Raw genomic sequence first — 21,679 nt, 5'->3', positions numbered from 1 at the left:
AAAATTGGAGTATTCCATGGGCTTGTAGAAGGGACAATATGTCCTAACTGCAATTGTTCTGCAACCAGCTCTCGCGCTCGCTCCAACCGCTCACCTCTGAGGGGCCACTGATCAACCCAAACAGGGGAATTGGTTAACCACGTAAGTTTGAGCCGTGGTTGGACATCAGCGACCCCAGTCAAAAATGTGTCATTAAAAGCAAACCCCATTGTGAAATCAAGTCATGGCCCCATAATGTACAGGGTACTGGTAGAATGTATGGTTTCAATTTAGCTATTTTCCCATCCGGTCCTTCAACCAGCAGGGATTGTAGCAATTGTTGAGGAAGCTGAGTTCCTCCGACCTCTGGATCTCAAAAACAAAAGGAGAGTCTACGACCTTTGGAAGAGGGGGCAGGCCTCTCACGAAAACTATAAAGAGGTAGTGAAGCTATGCAGGGAGAAAATTAGGAGAGCCAAAGCGCAGCTAGAGCTCAACCTAGCTACAGCTGTTAAGGATAATAAAAAATGTTTCTATAAATTCATTAACAACAAAAGGAGGATTAGGGAAAATCTCCCTCCTTTATTGGATGCAGAGGGAAACATAGTCACAAAGGACGAGGAAAAGGCTGAGGTGCTCAATGCCTACTTTGCCTCAGTCTTTAGCAGTGGAACTAGCTGTTCCCTGGACACCCAGCCTCATGAGCTAGGGGACAGGGAGGGGAAGCAGAACGAGGGCATCACGATTAAAGAGGAAGAGATCAGTGACCTGCTACGCCGTTTGGATGCACACAGGTCTATGGGACCGGATGGGCTACACCCAAGAGTGCTGAAAGAGTTGGCAGACGTGCTCGCCAAACCGCTTTCCATCATTTACAGGAAGTCATGGCTAACTGGGGAGGTCCCAATGGACTGGAGGGTGGCAAATGTAACACCCATCTACAAGAAAGGCCAAAAGGAGGATCCGGGAAACTATAGACCTGTCAGTCTGACCTCGGTACCAGGGAAGGTCATGGAGCAGGTCATCTTGAGTGCCATCAAAACCCACATAATGGGCAACCAGGGGATCAGGCCTAGTCAGCATGGGTTTATAGAAGGCAGGTCCTGCCAGACGAACCTGATCTCCTTCTATGACAAGATAACCAGATTATTGGATGAAGGAAAGGCTGTTGATATTGTATACCTGGACTTTCGAAAAGCATTCGATACTGTCCCCCATACAATTCTTGTGGAAAAACTGGCTTCACACGGCCTGGATGAGCATACGATCCGCTGGGTCAAGCAATGGCTGACTGGAAGGTCCCAAAGAGTGGTGCTCAATGGATTTAAATCCAGCTGGTGGCCGGTCACAAGTGGTGTGCCTCAGGGCTCAGTGTTAGGACCATTTCTGTTTAATGTCTTTATTGATGATCTTGACAAGGACATAGGGTGTATCATCAGCAAGTTCGCAGATGACACCAAGCTAAGCAGGAGTGTTGATTCCCAGGAGGATAGGGAAGCTCTACAGAGAGACCTACATAGATTGGATCATTGGGCCAAAATCAATGGCATGAGTTTCAACAAGGGCAAGTGCCAGGTTCTGCACTTGGGCCACAACAACCCCGTGCATTGCTACAGGCTTGGGGAAGTGTGGCTGGAAAGCTGCCTGGAAGAAAGACACCTGGGGGTTCTAATTGAAAAGCGGCTGAATATGAGCCGGCAGTGTGCCCAGGTGGCCAAGAAAGCCAATGGCATCCTGGCTTGTATTAGAAATAGCGTGACCAGCAGAAGTAGGGAGGTGATTGTGCCCCTGTACTCAGCACTGGTGAGGCCACACCTGGAGTATTGTGTCCAGTTTTGGGCACCTCAACACAAGAGAGATATCGAGGTGCTGGAGCGAGTGCAGAGGAGGGCAACGAAGCTGGTGAAGGGCCTGGAAAACAAATCATATGAAGAGCGGTTGAAGGAGCTGGGACTGTTTAGTATGAGGAAGAGGAGGCTGAGGGGTGCCCTCATCACTCTCTACAACTACTTGAAAGGACATTGTAGAGAGGTTGGTGCTGGTCTCTTCGCACAGGTAATTAATGACAGAACGAGAGGGAATGGCTTCAAGCTCCAGCAGGGTAGGTTTAGACTGAACATTAGGAAAGAATTTTTCACAGAAAGAGTGGTCGGGCATTGGAATAGGCTGCCCAGGGAGGTGGTTGAGTCACCATCCCTGGATGTGTTTAAGAGACATTTAGATGTGGTGTTGGGGGATATGATATAGGGAAGAACTTTGTAGTGTAGGGTAGATGGTTGGACTCGATGATCCCAAGGGTCTCTTCCAACCTGGATGATTCTATGATTCTATGATTCTATGACCCCAGTAATTAAAGCAGCTGTGTCCACAACAGGCCATTCAGGCGGCCAGTCAGATTTACGGATAATAGAAATATCCACTCCAGTATCTACCAACCCTGAAAAATCTTTACCATTAAGTCGACAAGTAAGAAAGGGTTGTTGAGTCGTGATCTGCTGAGTCCAATAAATCTGTGGGGATCCTGTACTCCCGAAACCTCCAGCTCCACGGATCGGTGCTGATGCAGCAGTATCATCTGTTAAGGGAGACAAACTAGGGAGAGGTATTAATTGAGCAACGCGTTCACCTGCTGGTATGGTACAGGGAGGATTCGGAGTCCATACCATGATTTTAATTTCTCCCCGATAGTCACTATCAATAATCCCAGGTAAAACAAACAAACCCATCTTTGTAGTAGAAGACCGGCCCAGTAACAAAGCATGTCCATTAAAAGGCAGCGGCCCTTGCAGTCCCATCGATATCAGGTGCACAGAAGTATCATTTACGTTTGTTGTGGCGACAGTTGCCACGTCCAACCCGGCACTTCCGGGGGTGGCACGGCGGGGGATGATGCCTGCATTGCTTGTCCATTCCCCTGCTGTGGTGCTAATTGCAGCATCTGCCATTGGGCCCTGTTGGGATTGCATGGGGCACCGGACCGCATGCCCCTCCTGGCATTTCCCGACCATGGAGAGGGTAAGGGATTACCATTTTTATCATATTTAGAGTGACATTGATTGCTCCAATGATATCCTTTCTGGCACCGAGGACATAATTCATTCAGAGTCTTATCCCTTTCTCCCCTTCGTTTTGGGCAATCCTTTCTCATGTGTCCGTCCTGCCCACACGAAAAACATTTAATAGCAGCACGAGCCACGGTTAGTTGTTGAGCCAATGCCATCGCTAACATCTCAAACCTGCGCTCTTCCGTTCCTACATGCTGACACGCTTTAATAAGTTCATTCAAAGTGGTGGCCTTGCCACGTATAGGGTCTAAAGCCCTGAAGCATTCAGTGTTAGCATTTTCCACTGCTAATTGCATTAATAAAAGTTCAGCAGCTGCTGGAAGTTCAATCTGTCGAGAAATAGCTGTTTGCAAGCGGTCTATGAATTCTATGTAAGGCTCTTGTGCTCCCTGTCGGATACTCGCAAATGACAGTTCTGAAATCTCTTGATGTTGATTCCACGGGGGCGGCCACGTGGCCCCCCTGTGCCATGCACGGCAGAAGCCCTTTTTCTACACTCTTCCACAAAATCCCTTCTTGCCTTATCGTGAGAATCATTAGGAGGCACGTCTAGAGAAGGAGCATAAGGCGGCGGACGCGTAACGGAGGCACGACTAATAGTCATTCATTTAGTATTTTGTAAGATCTGTTCCGCAGTTGGTGCAGAAGCCACCATAGCTTTAACCGGAGTTAAAGGCAGGTACAAATCAGGCTCTTGATCAGAGTCAATAGGACCTGGATGGAAGGGATCCTCAGGTATCGGTGAGTCTGAGTCGTCGGCTGCTTCTACTGTAGCAGCTACCGGCAATTGCGGCTGCTGAGCTGAATCGCAGACAGGCTCAGCGTCAGGGTCTGAACTAGCTGGAGCTATATCCTCTAAAGTTAATAAATCAGCCGGCGGAGGCGGAAAATCTGAGTTAGCAAACACTTTATTGGTAGGGAGGAATGTTCTTAACGCCGTATATATGACACACCACGTTACGATATTATCAGGATTAACATCACGATCAATAATTAGTCGCGCTTGCAAGCATTCTCCTACTTTCTGCCAGTCAGAAGGATCATAAGACCCATTGGGGGGATACCACGGACAATGATCCCGAATCCATACTAACAGCTGTACAAGCTTAAGAGGCTGTAACTTTAATCCTTGTTCCTTAACGATTTTCATTAAAAGTGCTTTATGTATCTGCTGCGCTTTCATCGCAGACTGCCCCATTATAATAATACCTTCCCTGGCCCCTCACTGTGCTAACCTTATATCGTGCAGTGATGAGTATATAGGAGCTCCTTGGTGATCAACGTCTTCCGTCCGGCTCACGGGGGTACGCCACCGGTCCTTGATCACCATCGTGCTGAATCTTTAACCCTGTTCGGGCGCCATTTGTGGCGTATGAAGAAATCACGGACTCGTAGGTCATGCAGTAAGCGAATCCAAATCCGACCTCCTTTATTGCTACACAGAGAAACGTATATACACTAAGACACAAACCCACTCCCCTCGTAATGCCCAATCATGGACTTAAAAAAATATTTTCTACCTTCTACTGAGCTTATCACAATAACAGGTACTCTGCTACCAGGACAAGTTTCGGCTCCCAGGCTGTGTTCCGTTTTTGTCAGGATGAGCTTCAGGATGTGTAACTTATGCTTCTCATCCTCCCCTGCTCTCAAGGTCACTACTGGCACACACTGTTGCTCCAGATGCACGTAAATCTTAGCTGTGTGAGTGAACTTTAACTGAACCGAGAGATGGCTATAAAAAAATACACTTCTGACTGTAGATTTAATTATATATTTATTGCTGTGGTGGGTTAACCTTGGCTCGCTGACAGGTTCCCACCATGCTGGTCTATCACTCCCCCTCCTCAGCAGGACAAGGGGAGAAAATAAGAAAAAACCTCCTGGGTCCAGATAAAGGCAGTTTAATAAAAAAGAAAAGCAAAGACCGCACGCAGAAGCAGCAGCCAATGTCTAGCCACTTCCTGGGAAGTAGGGCCTCAGTACGCATCACGGTTGCTTCGGAAGACAAACACCTTAATAAGGAATGCCCCCACTCCTTTCTCTTAGCTTTTGTTGCTGAGCACGACTTCATATGGTATGGAATATCCTTTTGGTCAGTTTGGGTCAGTTGTCCTGGATATGTCCCCTCCCAACCTCTCGCCCACCCCCAGCCTACCAGCCTTTGGGGGCAGGGGTGTTGGAGAGACAGCCTCCATGCTGCACTGCTCAGCAGTAGCCAAAACATTGGTGTTATCAACACCTTTCTAGCTACAAGTACAAAGCACAGCACTATGAGGGCTGCTATGGGGAAAGTTAACTCCATCCCAGCCAGACCCAATACAACCCGAAATGAGTTGGGAATCTCACGAGGGAGCCGAGAGGCTGACGTGGCTGGGGGCGGGCCGGGCGAGCCGCGGCAAATTTAAAAGCGGCTATAGCTGCAGCAGGTTCAGAGCGCGTGCCGGGCGCGCGTGAGTGCAAGGGCGAGTATATTAGCGCGCAGGCGCACTTGTGCAGAGCGTGTGGGAAGCAGCAATCAGTTGTTGGACAGACCACGTGGAGAGCGGCAGTGGAGAGCGCCGAGGTCTTTAAATCCTGAGCTAGACTAGGATGGAGAGGGGGCTTCCCGGAGACGGAGAAGCCGAGGGAGAGCGGAGAGTAAGAAAGGAGGCAGGAACCTCACGCGGGAGCGTGAGGCTGAGGTGGCAGGGGGCGCGCCAGGCGAGCCACGGCACATTTAAAAGCGGCTAGCCAGACATACTTTCAGCGTGAGTGAGGGGGCGGAGTGGGGGCTCGTGCACAGGACAAAGAGGGAGAGTCTGAGGGTGAATGGTCCGTTCAGGCTCAAGAGAGGAAATGGCAACGAAACGCCCCAAAGCCCCTGTGAAGAAGAATGTGGGAACTCAGACCAAGCTCCCATGCAAAGACGCGGCCGTACAGGGCCCTGGCTGCACCGAATGCCTGAGCCTGGCTGTGGTACCACAGGGACCCAGAGACACCCATTGTGTGCGATGCGAGCAGATAAACGACCTGCTCAGGCAGGTGGTGGAACTGAGAGACGAGGTGGAAAGGTTAAGAAGCATTAGAGAATGCGAAAGTGAAATAGACTGGTGGAGCCGTACCCTGAGGCAAAGGCAGCAAGGAGAGGCTCTAATAAAAGTAGATGATCCCCTCCCACCCTGTCACCAGGCAGAGAGAGGGGACTTAATAGAAAGGGGGGAATGGAGGCTGGTCCTTCCTTGGAGAGGCAAGCGGAACCCCCAACAGCCTCCCTCACCTTCCCAGTTGCATTTGCATAATAGGTTCGGAGTTCTGGATTTTGGGGATGAGGTAAATGAGAACGGAGAGGATGATCTACCCAGTGAGGCACCCAGGAATAGTCACCCACCCCCATGCCTCAGGACCTCATCAACTAAGAAAAAAAGAAAGGTGATTGTAATAGGTGACTCCCTTCTGAGTGGAACAGAGGGCCCAATCTGTAGACCAGACCCGTCCCACAGGGAAGTCACCTGCCTCCCTGGGGCCAGGATTAAGGATATACAGAGGAAAATTCACTCCCCGGTTCAGCCCTCAGATTATTACCCACTACTGATATTTCAAGTGGGCAATGATGAGGTAGCTACCAGAAGCCTAAAGGCAATGAAAAGGGACTTCAGAGTGCTGGGACGACTGGTCAAGGGATCAGGAGCACAAGTGGTGTTCTCTTCTATCCCACCAGTCACAGGGATGGATGGGGGGATAAATAGAAAGAATCAAAAGATCAACTCATGGCTGAAAGACTGGTGTAAACGGCAGGACATTGGATTCTTTGATCACGGGCAGATCTACAGGTCACCAGGCATACTGGCAGCAGGTGGGGGAAGCCTAACCCAAAGGGAAAAAAGGATATTGGGACAAGAATTAGCAGGGCTCATTGAGAGAGCTTTAAACTAGATTTGAAGGGGGACGGGGTTGGAACCAGGGTTACTAAAGTGGTGCCCGGGAGTAGCGTGCCAGTGCTAGTAGGTAAAGGTGCCAGCAAGGCCTTGCAACCTGTTGCAGCAGTTGGTGGGGGAGAGAAAGACATATTTCACTGAATTTCATTGAATTTTTTTAGAGTTGGAAGGGACCATAGAGATCATCTAGTCCAACTCCCCTGCTAAAGCAGGATTGCCCAGAGCATGTTAGAGCATCTTACTCAGGACTGCATCCAGGCGGGTCTTGAAAATCTCCAAAGAAGGGGACTCCACAACCTCCCTGGGCAGCCTGTTCCAGGGCTCTGTCACCCTCACTGTGAAGATATGTGGCAGTGAAGACATGAGGAGTAGTGATAAGATGGTAACTGCAGAAATGTTTGCACATGGACAGGTGGGAATTAGTGCTTGCCCTCCCAGCAAAACAGTGGGACGATTAGCCCAGCTGAAGTGCATCTACATGAATGCATGCAGCATGGGCAACAAACAGGAGGAGCTGGAGGCCATTGTACAGCAAGAAAACTATGATCTAGTTGCCATCACAGAAACATGGTGGGAGGACTCGCATAACTGGAGTGCTGTGATTGATGGCTACCAACTTTACAGAAGGGACAAGCAAGGAAAGAGAGGTGGTGGGGTGGCCCTTTATGTTAAGAGCAGTATTGTATGCCTCGAACTTAGCAATACGCATGATGACAGTGTTGAGTGTCTATGGATAAGAATCAAGGGGAAGACCAATAAGGCAGACATCGTGGTGGGAATTTGTTATAGACCCCCAAACCAGGATATAAAGGCTGATGAAATATTCTATAAGCAGCTGGCAGAGGCCTCACGATCACTCCCCCTTGTACTCATGGGGGACTTCAACTTCCCAGATATCTGCTGGAAATACAACACAGCAGAGAGGCAACAGTCCTGGAGATTCTTGGAGTGCATGGAAGACAACTTCCTAACACAGCTGGTGAGGGAACCGACTAGGGAAAGTGCCCTACTGGACCTGCTGATAGTTAATTCAGAAGGTCTTGTGGGGGATGTAAACGTTGGAGGTCGTCTTGGACAGAGTGATCATGAAATGATAAAATTTTCAATTCTTGCTGAAGCAAGGCGAGGGGCCAGCAAAACTGCCACCTTGGACTTCCGAAGGGCAGACTTTGGCCTCTTCAGGAGCATGGTTGAAAGTGTCCCTTGGGAGACAGTCCTGAAGGGCAAAGGTGCCCAGGAAGGCTGGTCGTACTTCAAGGAGGCACTCTTAAAAGCGCAGGAAAGAGCCATACCCAAATCCCAAAAAACAAGCAGGAAGGGAAGAAGACCAGCCTGGCTAAATAGAGAGCTTTGGCTGGAGCTCAGGAACAAAAGGGTGGTTTATGATCTTTGGAAAAAGGGCCTGGCAGGCAAGGAGAAATACCAGGAAGCAGTGAAGATATGCAGGGGGAAAATTAGAAGGGCAAAAGCCCAAGCAGAACTTAACTTGGCCGCTACAGTTAAGAATAACAAAAAGGGGTTTTTTCGGTATGTAAACAGAAAAAGGAAGATTAGGGATAATGTGGGCCCACTGAGGAATGAGATGGGCACCCTAGTGGTGGAAGACACGGAGAAGGCAGAGTTGCTGAATGCCTTCTTTTCTTCAGTCTTCACTGCTAAGGCTGTCCCTCATGAATCTCTGGCCTTGGAGGCAAGGGGGAGGGTATGGAGAGAGGAAGTTTTTCCTCCAGTAGAGGAGGACCAGGTTCGGGACCACTTGGCCAAACTAAACATCCATAAGTCCATGGGCCCTGATGGGATGCACCCACGAGTGCTGAGAGAGCTGGCAGATGTTATCGCTGGGCCACTCTCTATCATCTTTGAAAGGTCATGGAGAACAGGAGAGGTGCCTGAAGACTGGAGGAAGGCCAACATCACTTCAGTCTTCAAAAAGGGCAAGAAGGAGGACCCTGGGAACTACAGACCAGTTAGTCTCACCTCCATCCCTGGGAAGGTAATGGAGAGACTCATTCTAGATGTCATCTCCAAACAAGTTGAAGAGCAGGGGGTTATTGGAAGTGGGCAACATGGGTTTACCAAGGGTAAATCATGCTTGACCAATCTGATAGCTTTCTATGATGCCATAACTGGTTGGTTGGATGAGGGGAGGGCAGCAGATGTCATCTACCTTGACTTCAGCAAGGCTTTTGACACAGTCTCCCATAGCATCCTCATTGGAAAACTAAGGAAGTGTGGGCTGGATGAGGGGACAGTGAGGTGGATTGAGAACTGGCTATGTGACAGGACCCAAAGGGTAATGATTAATGGAGCAGGTTCAAGCTGGAGGCCTGTAACCAGTGGTGTCCCCCAGGGGTCAATACTTGGTCCAGTCCTGTTCAACATATTCATCAGTGACCTGGACGAGGGGACAGAGTGTATCCTCAGCAAGTTTGCTGATGATACCAAACTGGGAGGGGTGGCTGACACTCCAGAGGGCCATGCTGCCATCCAGCGAGACCTGGACAGGCTGGAGAGCTGGGCAAGGAAGAACCTCATGAGGTTCAACAGGGAAAAGTGTAAGGTGCTACACCTGGGGAAGAAGAATGTCAGGCACCAATACAGGTTAGGCGAGGACCTGCTGGAGTCAAGCTCCGAAGAGAAAGATCTGGGGGTCCTGGTAGACAGCAAAATGACAATGAGCAAGCAATGTGCTCTTGTGGCCAGGAAGGCCAACGGAATCCTGGGCTGCATAGGGAAGAGTGTGGCTAGTAGGTCGAGGGAAGTCATTCTCCCCCTCTACTCTGCACTGGTGAGATCACAACTGGAATACTGCATCCAGTTCTGGGCTCCCCAATTCAAGAGGGATAGGGAATTACTGGAAAGAGTCCAGCGAAGGGCAACAAAGATGATTCAAGGGTTGGAGCATCTCCCTTATGAAGAAAGGCTGAGAGAGCTGGGACTCTTTAGCCTGGAGAAGAGAAGGCTGAGGGGAGACCTTATCAATGCTTATAAGTATCTCAAGGGTGGGTTGAAGGAGGAGGAAGCCAGACTCTTTTCAGTGGTTCCCAGTGACAGGACGAGGGGCAATGGGCACAAGTTGGAACATAGGAGGTTCCACTCAAATATGAGAAAAAACTTCTTTACAGTGAGGGTGACAGAGCCCTGGAACAGGCTGCCCAGGGAGGTTGTGGAGTCCCCTTCTTTGGAGATTTTCAAGACCTGCCTGGATGCAGTCCTGAGTAACATGCTCTAACATGCTCTGGGCAATCCTGCTTTAGCAGGGGAGTTGGACTAGATGATCTCTATGGGCCCTTCCAACTCTAAAAAATTCAGTGAAATTCAGTGAAAACTTAGTAATTATATTGCTCTTTGCATCACAAAAAATTTTGCAAACATTAACTAATTAACGCATACAACACTCCAGGGAGGTAAATATAAATAAATTATTACTGTAAAGTAAGGAAGGCTCTTGGGTCTCCAATTAATAGAAGTCTTTGGGGAGATCATATTCCTCCATGTTGCAGGCCTTTCTGTTCTTCTGTTCCCCCTGTCATTTATATTTACAGAGTAAAATCGGAATTAAACAGGAATTCCTGCTCCTTGCACCTCCACAAGGAATTTTTAAATACTCTTAAACTGCTTACTTACCCCCTGCACCTACTTCTAGCACCAGCACCGGCTGCTTTAGGAACTGCATAAATCTTCTGTATCTTTGCTCCTGGGTATCTTTCTTTCTATAGTCTTGAAGACCTGCAATGATCAAAAATATATTATTTTTTGCAAGCATTCAGAAAACTCCAGAAAAAAAAAAAACACCATGTGGAGGAATGGCTGAGTGAAAAAGGGCACGACTTGATTGCAATGAGCAACTCAGTCTTTGATAGGGATGATAGCCCGGAGGAGGCTGTGAACTCTCCTTGAGAAACAGAAGTATGAAGAAGTAGCTACATGATAAGTAAGTGATAAGTGGTACTGCCTCCGGGAGACAGAGAAACATCTGCTGCGCGTGGACAAGAGGTCTGCACTAATTGTGTGAGCGCTCTAGGCGCGTGAACAGAGACTGTAAGCCAATCGTATAGCTGTTGCTAGTGCGTGCTCTGCTTGTCTGTCTTTATATACTCTGTGAGAACTTGAATAAAGGGAGAACGATCATACTCATATTGAGACTCATTGTTACTCCGTGTCCGTCTCCCACTCCGACATCTGGTAGCAGAGGATGCCCAGAGATCCATAGCTCAGCGGGACTGAGTTCTCCGAGTCTGCGGTAAGCAGCTAGAGGAGGGGAGTGGGAAACCACGGCTGGGAGAAGTGCTGCTCGGGCGCAAAGGCGGGAGCAGACAACGGTGCGAGGTGGCCTCTCGCCTCCCAGGCGCAGTGATGCAAGTAGAAGCTGCGGCCACGCTACTCGCTGGAATCCTCTCTAAGAGAGGGAATGAAGTACTGGCGAAACTGTTGATAAAGTTAATTAAATTAGGACAGCGATGGGGTCATTTTTCTGACACACCTATGCTGTTTTCTGTCTCGGAATGGCGGGATTTTGGAGGGACGATGTGGCAGAAAACAATCGAGGGGGATGAAAAAGAGGAAAAGGAGATAAAGACCGTCCGTGGGTTGTGGCATACTGTGCTAGAGACTTTAAAAGCGATGAAAGCGGAGCGGGAAGTAGCCTGTGCAGCTGCTCAAATGTTAGGTCCAGGAGCGGCCGCCTTAAAACCTGAAAGTAAGCCTGGACCTATTGCGCGGTTCTTTGGGCTGCCCGCGGTAAAGGGAATGACCGGGACTGTGTGTAAAACTGTTGCTGAAATTCGAGCTAATGAGGACTCTGACCCTCCTGAGAAAAGTAAAGACTTGCCACTGAACCCCTTGCAAAACTCGGGAAAAACGGAAGTGAGTGATGCAAAACCAAAACAGAAAAGTGATGCAAAACCAAAAGAGAAAAGTAATGCAAATGCGGAAGCGCCTCCTCAGAAAACTCCAGCAGGGGAGGGGCCTGAAACGTCTACTGATCTCATTGATTTGGGAGGAGCAGCGTGTCGGCCTCCGCCCACAGCACCTCCTCCAGCAACTCCGCCTCCCTTGTATCCACCGCTACCCTCCTCCAGGGATTCGTCTGGTCCGCCAACAGTCGTAAACTGTCCACAGACAAAATGTTACAGACAGTTTTAAGGCGCCTGGAGGAGTTAGATTTACGTGTGGCGAGAAAGGATGATAACATGCCTCCATGGCTAGTGAATCCCTCAACACCTCCGAGAACTACACGCTGGAGTGGCATTATTAGAGACGCTATATTAGAAGGACAGTGGGGAGCAGCCGCTAGTTTGGGCGGAACTCCACCTCTCGCGTGTCCCGTCGTACATGTAAACAATACTGGGAAATGGGAACCACATGATTGGAAAATTTTACAACAAGCTCGCACCACCATCTCAACTTATGGAGTAAAATCTGAGGCTACCCGACAAATTGTCAGCTGGATTTTTTCTGCTGATCTGATGTGTCCATATGATTGTCGTAACCTAATGAGACTGTTGCTTACTCCAACACAATATTTGTTGTGGGAGTCCTCCTGGCAACAACGAGCCATGAATGAAGCAGCTCAAAGACAAGGGGACGGAGACCCCCTCCGTGGAGTCACGGCAGAGATGCTCACAGGGCATGGAAAATTTAGTGACTTGCAAGTACAATTGATGTTTCCAGCAAACCTATTACAGCGATCGGCGCAACTTGCCCTAGAGGCGTTTCTCGGCCTCCCAGGATCTACTATTCCGTCATTTGGTACCATGATGCAAGGAACTACAGAAAAATATAGTAACTTTGTTGACCGACTGTGGGAAGCAATCATGAATCACCCTGATTTAGATGACAGTGGCAAACAACAGATGTTCAAAGTACTGGCTTTTGACAATGCCAATAAGACCACCAAGCAAATTCTAGCCAGTCTACCAAAAGGAGCAGGCGTTGAAGAAATGTTATTGAGAGTAGAAAGGACTGAAGCTCAAAAACAAAGCACCACGGTCCATCATAGACTCCGAAATTCAACCACAAAACCGAGCTCGCAACTCAATTGCGCACACTGACTGACGTCCAAACCCTGCTTGGAGACATTCAATGGGTGCGGAACTGTGTTGGCATTTCCAATACCGACATTGCACCCTTAACAGAATTATTGAGAAGCAATCATCCAGCCGATGGCGTTACTCTGACGGCGACGCAGCAAGCAGCGCTACAACAAATTGCACAAAAACTGCAATCGACGTGGTCATCTCGATGCATTTTAATGTTGCCAGTATCTCTGATAATATGTAATGGGAAAGATTCACCATACGCAGTCATGTGTCAGTGGCAAAACAAAAAGGGGGAACTTGCTACTCCCTTCTCCTTCTTTGGTGATGCCACTGACAAATGCGAAGGGAAGGTAACAAAAGAGAATGTGTTCAATATGTTAGAATGGGTGTTCTTAAGTGTACAGCCAAAAACGAGCATTCAAATGCGAACTGAAGCAGTAGGTGAATTGATACGAAAAGGAAGATCACGAATCATAGAAATCAGTGGTAAAGAACCAGAGGATATTAGCATACCTGTTAACGCTGTAGATTTAGAATGGTGGCTGCGCAATGACGCTGCCATGCAAGAGGCCTTGTTAGGCTACAGTGGGAGAGTGCATTCACAACAGCCACAAGGGAAATTGTGGCAAGTTTTAAAAAGAAATCAGTGGCTAGAAAGACCCAAGGTACAGAAAGACCCATTGTCAGATGGTATCACTGTGTATACAGATGCAGGCAAACGCTTGCGGCGTGCAGCCTGTGTTTGGCAGGAAGAAAATCAATGGTGTCAGCATATCATAGAGGGACAACCTTGAGATTCCCTTCGAACATTGGAACTAACTGCAGTAGTATGGGCCTTGAACAATTGGCTAAGCACTCCCTTGAATGTAGTAACAGACTCATTATATGTGGCTGGAATAGTGCCACGCCTGGAAGACGCTCTACTTAGAGAGACAGCTAATCCTAGGCTGGGGAGTTTATTTATTCGGTTGCGATCTATACTTGACCAAAGAACAGCTGCCTGTTGTGTTATCCATATTCGTAGTCATCAGCTAGACCTTGGATTAGGCCAGGGCAATCAACTTGCTGACAGCCTGGTTAGTCCAGTGTGTCATGTGCCCCCTATGGATAAATTTCAGCAAGCTAGGCAGTCATGAGAATTTTCACCAAAATGCAAAAGGGCTAAAAAGACAATTTAATTTAACAGAAAATGAGGCTCGAGGCATTATCCAAGCCTGCCCGAAATGTGGGAGCCATGGCCCAGGAATAGGGTTAGGAGTGAACCCAAAAGGATTAAAGGCGTTAGAGTTGTGGCAGATGGATGTCACACATATCCCAGAGTTTGGTCGCTTGAAGTATGTACATGTGACCATTGACACCTTTTCAAAAATGATCTGGGCAACCGCATTGCCTGGAGAAAAGGCACATCATGTATGTAAACGCTTGCTTGCTTTGCTGTATTAGGAGTGCCTGAATGCATTAAAACTGATAATGGGCCTGCTTATGTTAGTCAAAAGGTTAGAAAGTTTTTGCCAAGATGGGGGGTCGATCACACGACAGGGATCCCACATTCGCCTACGGGACAAGGATTAGTGGAAGGCACTCATCAAGTATTGAAGGACTATCTAGGTAAACAAAAGGGAGTAGAGACAGATGCCCAGCAAAGGCTACATCGTGTGCTCTTTACGTTGAACTTTCTCTGTCTCATGGGTGATCGAGAGGAACCGCCAGTGATGATTCACCATCAAAACCTTAAGTTCAATAGTACAACAATACTCCCGCAACTCAAAGTGATGTATAAAGATCCAGTCTCCGGAATTTGGATGGGGCCTGTTCCTGTTATATTTAATGGTCGAGGTTATATGTGTGTCTCCACAGATTGCGGTCCAGTGTGGGTGCCCAGTCGAGCTGTAAAACCTGCTCTGACTCGACATGATCCGCCTGACAACCAAGATGTTCAAGATCCTGACCCTGGGGATATTGATTCCGGCGGTAATGACCCTCCACAAGATTGAACCTAGGGAAAACGTGGGTCACCTGGGCGAATAAGACAGGACAACAAGCCTTTTGTCTATCGCTTGCCTCTGCTACAGAGCCTTTTCGGACATGTTTGATAGGAGTACCTGGTTTTAAGGTAGAAGACTTTAGCAAGTATAGTAAGCAGAACTGCACTAATTCCCAGAGCGTTAGTAATTGTAGTGCCACGCTCCTTAATAGCTTGAATGTTACGCTGCCTTGGGACCCTCAAGAATTAGAACTGTTAGGATCAATGAGAATTGGAAATGCCTCCCAGAACTGGACTCAAACCTGCATATTTTTTGGAGGACCTGCCTTTACTGGCGTAAATTATTATCGATCATTTAATTGGACGGGGTGGACAAACGTCACTCCGAAAGCAAACTACTATGACTATAGATATAAAGGCGCATTTTGTGGCACAAATGACACATCAAAACAAGGACTGGGAGCCCTTGGGGTTGGAACAAAAGGGGAACAGCAAATTTGGAACAATGGCACCCCAAAAGCCTTGCCGCCAGACGTGTTTTTGATATGTGGTGACAGGGCATGGCAGGGAATTCCGAAAAATGCGATAGGTGGTCCATGTTATCTTGGCAAATTAACGTTGTTGGCCCCAAATCAAAACTGGTGGAAAAACGTGACCAAGGGAGAAAACGCCGCACGTACAAAACGGGCGGTCACGGGTCTCCCACCAAATTGCAATGATGAAGTTACCTTACTCAATCCCACTGAGAGAGTGTTTTTATCCCTGTTTGTACCTGGGGCAGCAGCAGGCAGAGCTTTGAAGGAGATAGGACGGTTAGCTTGTTGGGCTGAAAAACAAGCTAAAGTCACCACTGAGGTAATAGAAACTCTGTTAGGAGATCAAAATAGCTTACGCCACGCAATTTTGCAGAATAGAGCGGCAATTGACTTTTTGCTATTAGCTCAAGGTCATGGTTGCGAGGATTTTGAAGGCATGTGCTGTATGAATTTGTCTGATCACAGCGAATCAATTCATAAACAGTTGCAGTGGTTAAAAGAGCATGCAAACAAAATTCGTCAAAACCATGGGTTTTTAGATGGGTGGCTGACTAACTTGTTTGGGAATATGCCACAATGGTTAGTAGGCTTGCTTGTTGAAGGCTTGCGCATTATAATAACCCTTATGATCATAGGTCTGTGCTTATGTTTAGTGCTTAGTTGTATTAAGAGAACTACGTTAAAAATAGTAAACCAAGCCTGGATTGCTCAAAAACAAGAAGGGGGAATTGTGGAGGAATGGCTGAGTGAAAAAGGGCACGACTTGATTGCAATGAGCAACCCAGTCTTTGATAGGGATGAAAGCCTGGAGGAGGCTGTGAACTCTCCTTGAGAAACAGAAGTATGAAGAAGTAGCTACATGATAAGCAAGAGATAAGCGGTACTGCCTCCGGGAGATAGAGGAACATCTGCTGCGCGTGGACAAGAGGTCTGCACTAATTGTGTGAGCGCTCTAGGCGCGTGAACAGAGACTGTAAGCCAATCGTACAGCTGTTGCTAGTGCGTGCTCTGCTTGTCTGTCTTTATATACTCTGTGAGAACTTGAATAAAGGGAGAACGATCATACACATATTGAGACTCATTGTTACTCCGGGTCCGTCTCCCACTCCAGCAACACCACAAAACTGTTCAAAACAGAGTCTGCAGGAAATTGCATATATTTCATAGAATCACGGAATTGTCAGAGTTGGAAGGGACCTCTAGAGATCATCTAGTCCAACTCCCCTGCTAAAGCAGGATTGGCTAGAGCACATTAATCAGAACTGCATCCAGGCAAGTCTTGAAAATCTCCAGAGAAGGGGACTCCACAACCTCCCTGGGCAGCCTGTTCCAGTGCTCTGGCACCCTCACCATAAAGAAGTTTCTCCTCATATTTAAATGGAACTTCCTGTTCTCCAGCTTGTGCCCATTGCCCCTCGTCCTGTCACTGGCAACCACTGAAAAGAGTCCAGCTCCATCATCCTTCAACCCACCCTTTATGTACTTGTAAGCATTGATATGGTATCCCCTCAGCCTTCTCTTCTCCAGGCTAAAGAGTCCCAGCTCTCTCAGCCTTTCTTCATAAGGGAGGTGCTCCAATCCCTCAATCATCTTTGTTGCCCTTCACTGGACTCTCTCCAGTAGTTCCCTGTCCCTCTTGAAATGGGGAGCCCAGAACTGGATGCAGTATTCCAGTTGTGGTCTCACCAGTGCGGAGTAGAGGGGGAGAATGACCTCCCTTGACCTACTGGCCACACTCTTCCCTATGCAGCCCAGGATTCCATTGGCCCTCTTGGCAACAAGGGCACATTGCTGGCTCATGGATAGTTTACTATCCACCAGGACCCCCAGATCCTTCTCCTCAGGAGTGCTTTCCAGCAGGTCCACCCCTAACCTGTCGCGACGGAGGGAAGACAGGGCCACTCAATATGAGTGATCAGCAAGCTTCGTTTATTGATTCACACAGTTGCCTTTTATGTCCTAACATAATTAGCTCATACATATTACAAAAGTTAAGCTCATGATTGGTTAGTTCTTAGAAAGATCAACTCCGCCCTTGGTTCCTTCTTTACAGTTACTTTCATCCTCTTTTCCCATGCCTGAGCAGCTGCAACCTCCCTGTTATCATACAACAATTATAGTCAAGGACAAGGTGTCCTTGCCAGCCCAGCAGTTACGGGGGCTGAATCCGATGTTTCTCAAGCTTTTGCTCGGCCAGCTGGATCATGTCTACGTGACCCTTCTCAGCTAGCCATTCTCCCACACTAATCTATATTGGTGTCTGGCATTCTTCCTCCCCAGGTGGAGGACCCTACACTTGCCCTTGTGGAACCTCATTAGGTTCCTCTCTGCCCAGCTCTCCAGCCTGTCCAGGTAATGCTGGATGGCAGCACAGCCCTCTGGAGCGTCAGCCACCCCTCCCAGTTTGGTATCATCAGCAAACTTGCTGAGGATACACTCTGTCCCCTTGTTCAGGTCACTGATGAATATGTTGAACAGGACTGGACCAAGTATTGACCCCTGGGGGGCACCACTGGTTACAGGCCTCCAACTTGACCCTGCTCCATTAATTACAACCCTCTGAGTTCTGTCACATAGCCAGTTCTCAATCCACCTCACTGTCCCCTCATCCAGCCCACACTTCCTTAGTTTTCCAATGAGGATGCTATGGGAGACTGTGTCAAAAGCCTTGCTGAAGTCAAGGTAGATGACATCTGCTGCTCTCCCCTCATCCAGCCATCCAGTTATAACATCATAGAAGGCTATCAGATTGGTCAAGCATGATTTACCCTTGGTAAATCCATGTTGACCACTCCCAATAACTTCCTGTTCTTTAAGATGTTTGGAGATGACATCCAAAACAAGTCGCTCCATTACCTTCCCAGGGATGGAGGTGAGACTAACCGGCCTGTAGTTCCCTGGGTCCTCCTTCTTGCCCTTTTTGAAGACTGGAGTGATATTGGCCTTTCTCCAGTCCTCAGGCACCCCTCCTGTTCTCCATGACCTTTCAAAGGTGATGGAGAGTGGCCCAGCAATAACATCTGCCAGCTCTCTCAGCACTCGTGGGTGCATCCCATCAGGGCCCATGGATGTAAGGATGTCCAGTTTGGCCAAGTGGTCTCTAACCCAGGCCTCCTCTACTGAGGGAAAATCTTCTTCTCTCCATACCCTCCCCCTTGCCTCCAGGGTCTGGGATTCATGAGGGACAGCTTTAGCAGTGAAGACCAAAGAAAAGAAGGCATTCAGTAACTCTGCCTTCTCTGTGTCTTCCACCACTAGGGCACCCACCTCATTCATCAGTGGGCCTACATTTTCCCTAGTTTTCCTTTTTCTATTGATACACTAAAAGAACCTCTTCTTGTTATCTTTAACCGTAGTGGCCAAGTTGAGTTCTGCTTGAGCTTTGGCCCTTCTAATTTTCCCCCTGCATAGCTTCACTACATCTTGGTATTGCTCATAAGTTGCCAACCCCCTTTTCCAGAGATCATAAACTTTCCTTTTGTTCCTGAGCTCCAGCCAAAGCTCTCTATTTAGCCAGGCTGGTCTTCTTCCCCATCAGCTCATTTTTTGGGACCTGGGGATGGCCTTCTCCTGTGCTTTTAAGAGTTCCTCCTTGAAGCAGGACCAGCCTTCCTGGGCACCTTTGCCTTTCAGGACTGACTCCCAAGGGACACTCTCAACCATGCTCCTGAAGAGGCCAAAGTCTGCCCTTTGGAAGTCCAAGGTGGCAGTTCTGCTGGCTCCCGGCCTTGCTTCTCCAGGAATTGAAACCTCTATCATTTTGTGATCACTCTGCCCAAGACGACCTCCAACCTTTACATCCCCCACAAGACCTTCTCTGCTAACAAGCAGCAGGTCCAGTAGGGCGCTTTCCCTGGTTGGCTCCTTCACCAGCTGTGTTAGGAAGTTGTCTTCCACGCATTCCGGGACTGTGATTCGGAGAATGAATGGTTAAAGGTCGTTAGTGTAGATTTAGTACAGCTTGGCAAAGAACAGAGCTCGGAGCCCAGGAGCCCAGCAGTCCAAGATAAGGAACTGGCCTTGTGTATAAGATAGCAGGAACAGCCTGCATGCTAAGGAGGAACCCAATTGTCTGGGTGAAGTGTCCATCTGGTCGGGACCAGTTCCGCGGTTTGGGGTCCAGCCAGCCCAGCATTCTAAGCCAAAGGTAAAAGTACACGGTGAAGAAGACTATGATCCTTCCTCCAGAAGACCCCGGCCCACGACCACTGGGCGACAGTACGCATGCGGCAAGGGGAGGAGACTTATGATAATGAGTTCCTAGAAATAATTAGAATAGTAACACCTTTTCTTAGAATTAATTATAATAACCCAGCCCACATTAATGAATATGTATGCTTTTTATCATAAATAGATGCTTGTTTTATGAGCCAGTGTGCAAGTTAGGAGGAGAAATCCCCCTTGCACCTGGCGTCGCAATAAACATACCTGCTTTATAATTCTATTCAAGTTGTAGGGTTTGTTTCCGCACGTCAATTTGGCACCCCAGATGGGACTCCCTCTGTCCAGCTGCGGGACCTGCTGAGGACGGGACTCCTCTGGGCACCCCCGAGATTTCTCGGGAGGACTCCCCCACTCATTCAGATCACCACGGGGACAGACAAGGACCATCCACTGCGGACCAGGTATGTTCAGGGTTTTCTTAAGGGGGACCTGTAAGTCATGAGGAGATGTCCTACGCGTGGTAAAGAGTCGGCGTACTCGCCCCAGGGTATGCTCAAGCTTGGGCTAATGGTTGGGTTATGCTTGTGTGGGATCCCTCGGTTTTGGTTTTTGTGTTAGTGTGTGGAATTGTAATACTGTTGGCTACTTGTTGTATTTGTCATAAGGTACCACTACCGTGTTATTGTCTAATATAAGGTGGAAATTATTGTATGAGTGAAATGAGTGATTGAGACGCGGCACTGCTGCGGAGCGAGTGTGGAGTTCTGATCTGCGGTTCCGTGTTCTCCGCGAGGAGAGCGGCCGGAGACGAACGAAGCGTATGACAGACTGTAAAGAAACATTGTGTGAACCAAATATTGAGAATATTGAGTGGCAGTGTCTTGGACATTCGGATAACGTTTGTGGTCCTATTTTTATCTTAAAGTGCTTTGCTTGTAATACGGAGGTTTGGGTAGATCAGTAGGACGATTTTTGGTGTCCACAGTGTGGTAGCTGGACTGAGTGGGAAAAAATCGAGCGGGCGGGAGAGTTGAAACAAGTAATCTGTGGAGACACAGCCTACCCCTGGAGATAAAGGTAGTGACAGGGATATAGCTGTACCGTTTCCCAGGAGGGAAACAAGAATAACACCCAGGTGACACACGGAGATCAGGGTCACCTCTTAACCAAGGGGGTACGGAGGACATAAAATGGGCAATAATCAAGGGGGCGAGATACTGAAAAAGAGTCCCCTAGGGTGTATTTTAGCACACTGGAAGGAGATCGGAGGCTCACCAGGTGGCAGCATGGACAAGAAAACCTTAATTAAATATTGTGATCAATGGTGGCCCCTTTACAAGTTAGATGATCAGGAGAAATGGCCCTTTAACGGGACCCTTAATTACAATACTATATTACAATTAATGCTATTCCTTAGAAGGGAAGGAAAGTGGGATGAAGTCACATATGCGGACATGTTTTTCACCCTTCGGAACCACCCCAAATATCAGCAGGACTGTGGACTAGTGGCTCCACAAGACCCAATAGTGTAATAAGAAAGAAGGAAAAGGAAAGTCGAAGAGATGTTGCAGCAAGTGATATCCGGAGAGAGTTGAGGCTGGCAGAAAGCAGAGAAGCGTGGAGAGTGACGGAAGGAAAGATAAGTGAGAGTTAGTAGCAGCGCTACAAGAGAGTAAAGGATTTGGAGATGTGAGACCTAAAAGGCCTCTGAGAAGGGAAGGATACAGGTCCAGGCAAAGGGGGACTGATGGGGACCTGAGGAATCTACCCGAGCGGATCCACTGGTTACTCTAAGGCTAGGGAAAAAGCAACAAGAAATAGAATTTTTGGTAGATACAGGAGCAACGTTCTCAGTCTTGAATCAAGCCCTGACCCCTATTGATACTGATTTTGTAACAGTAAAGGGAGCCACTGGCCAGAGTGAAAAGGCATATTTTCTCAAACCTCTTAGGTTCAAATTGGGAAAACAATTGGGGATACACAAATTCTTATA

At 48.2% G+C, this 21,679-nt stretch overlaps 1 non-coding gene across 1 annotated transcript; it reads right to left on the bottom strand.

Moving 5' to 3' along the window:
• Positions 1-3,437: 3,437 nt before the first annotated feature.
• Positions 3,438-3,535, bottom strand: LOC141476826 (U11 spliceosomal RNA). The gene has a single exon (XR_012463685.1). It is a non-coding gene; the product is annotated as a U11 spliceosomal RNA (small nuclear RNA).
• Between the last annotated feature and the right edge of the window lie 18,144 nt (positions 3,536-21,679).

Source organism: Numenius arquata, chromosome W (assembly GCF_964106895.1).
Source record: "Numenius arquata chromosome W, bNumArq3.hap1.1, whole genome shotgun sequence".
Classification (NCBI taxonomy): domain Eukaryota; kingdom Metazoa; phylum Chordata; class Aves; order Charadriiformes; family Scolopacidae; genus Numenius; species Numenius arquata.
This window is presented reverse-complemented; position numbering and strand designations above follow the sequence as displayed.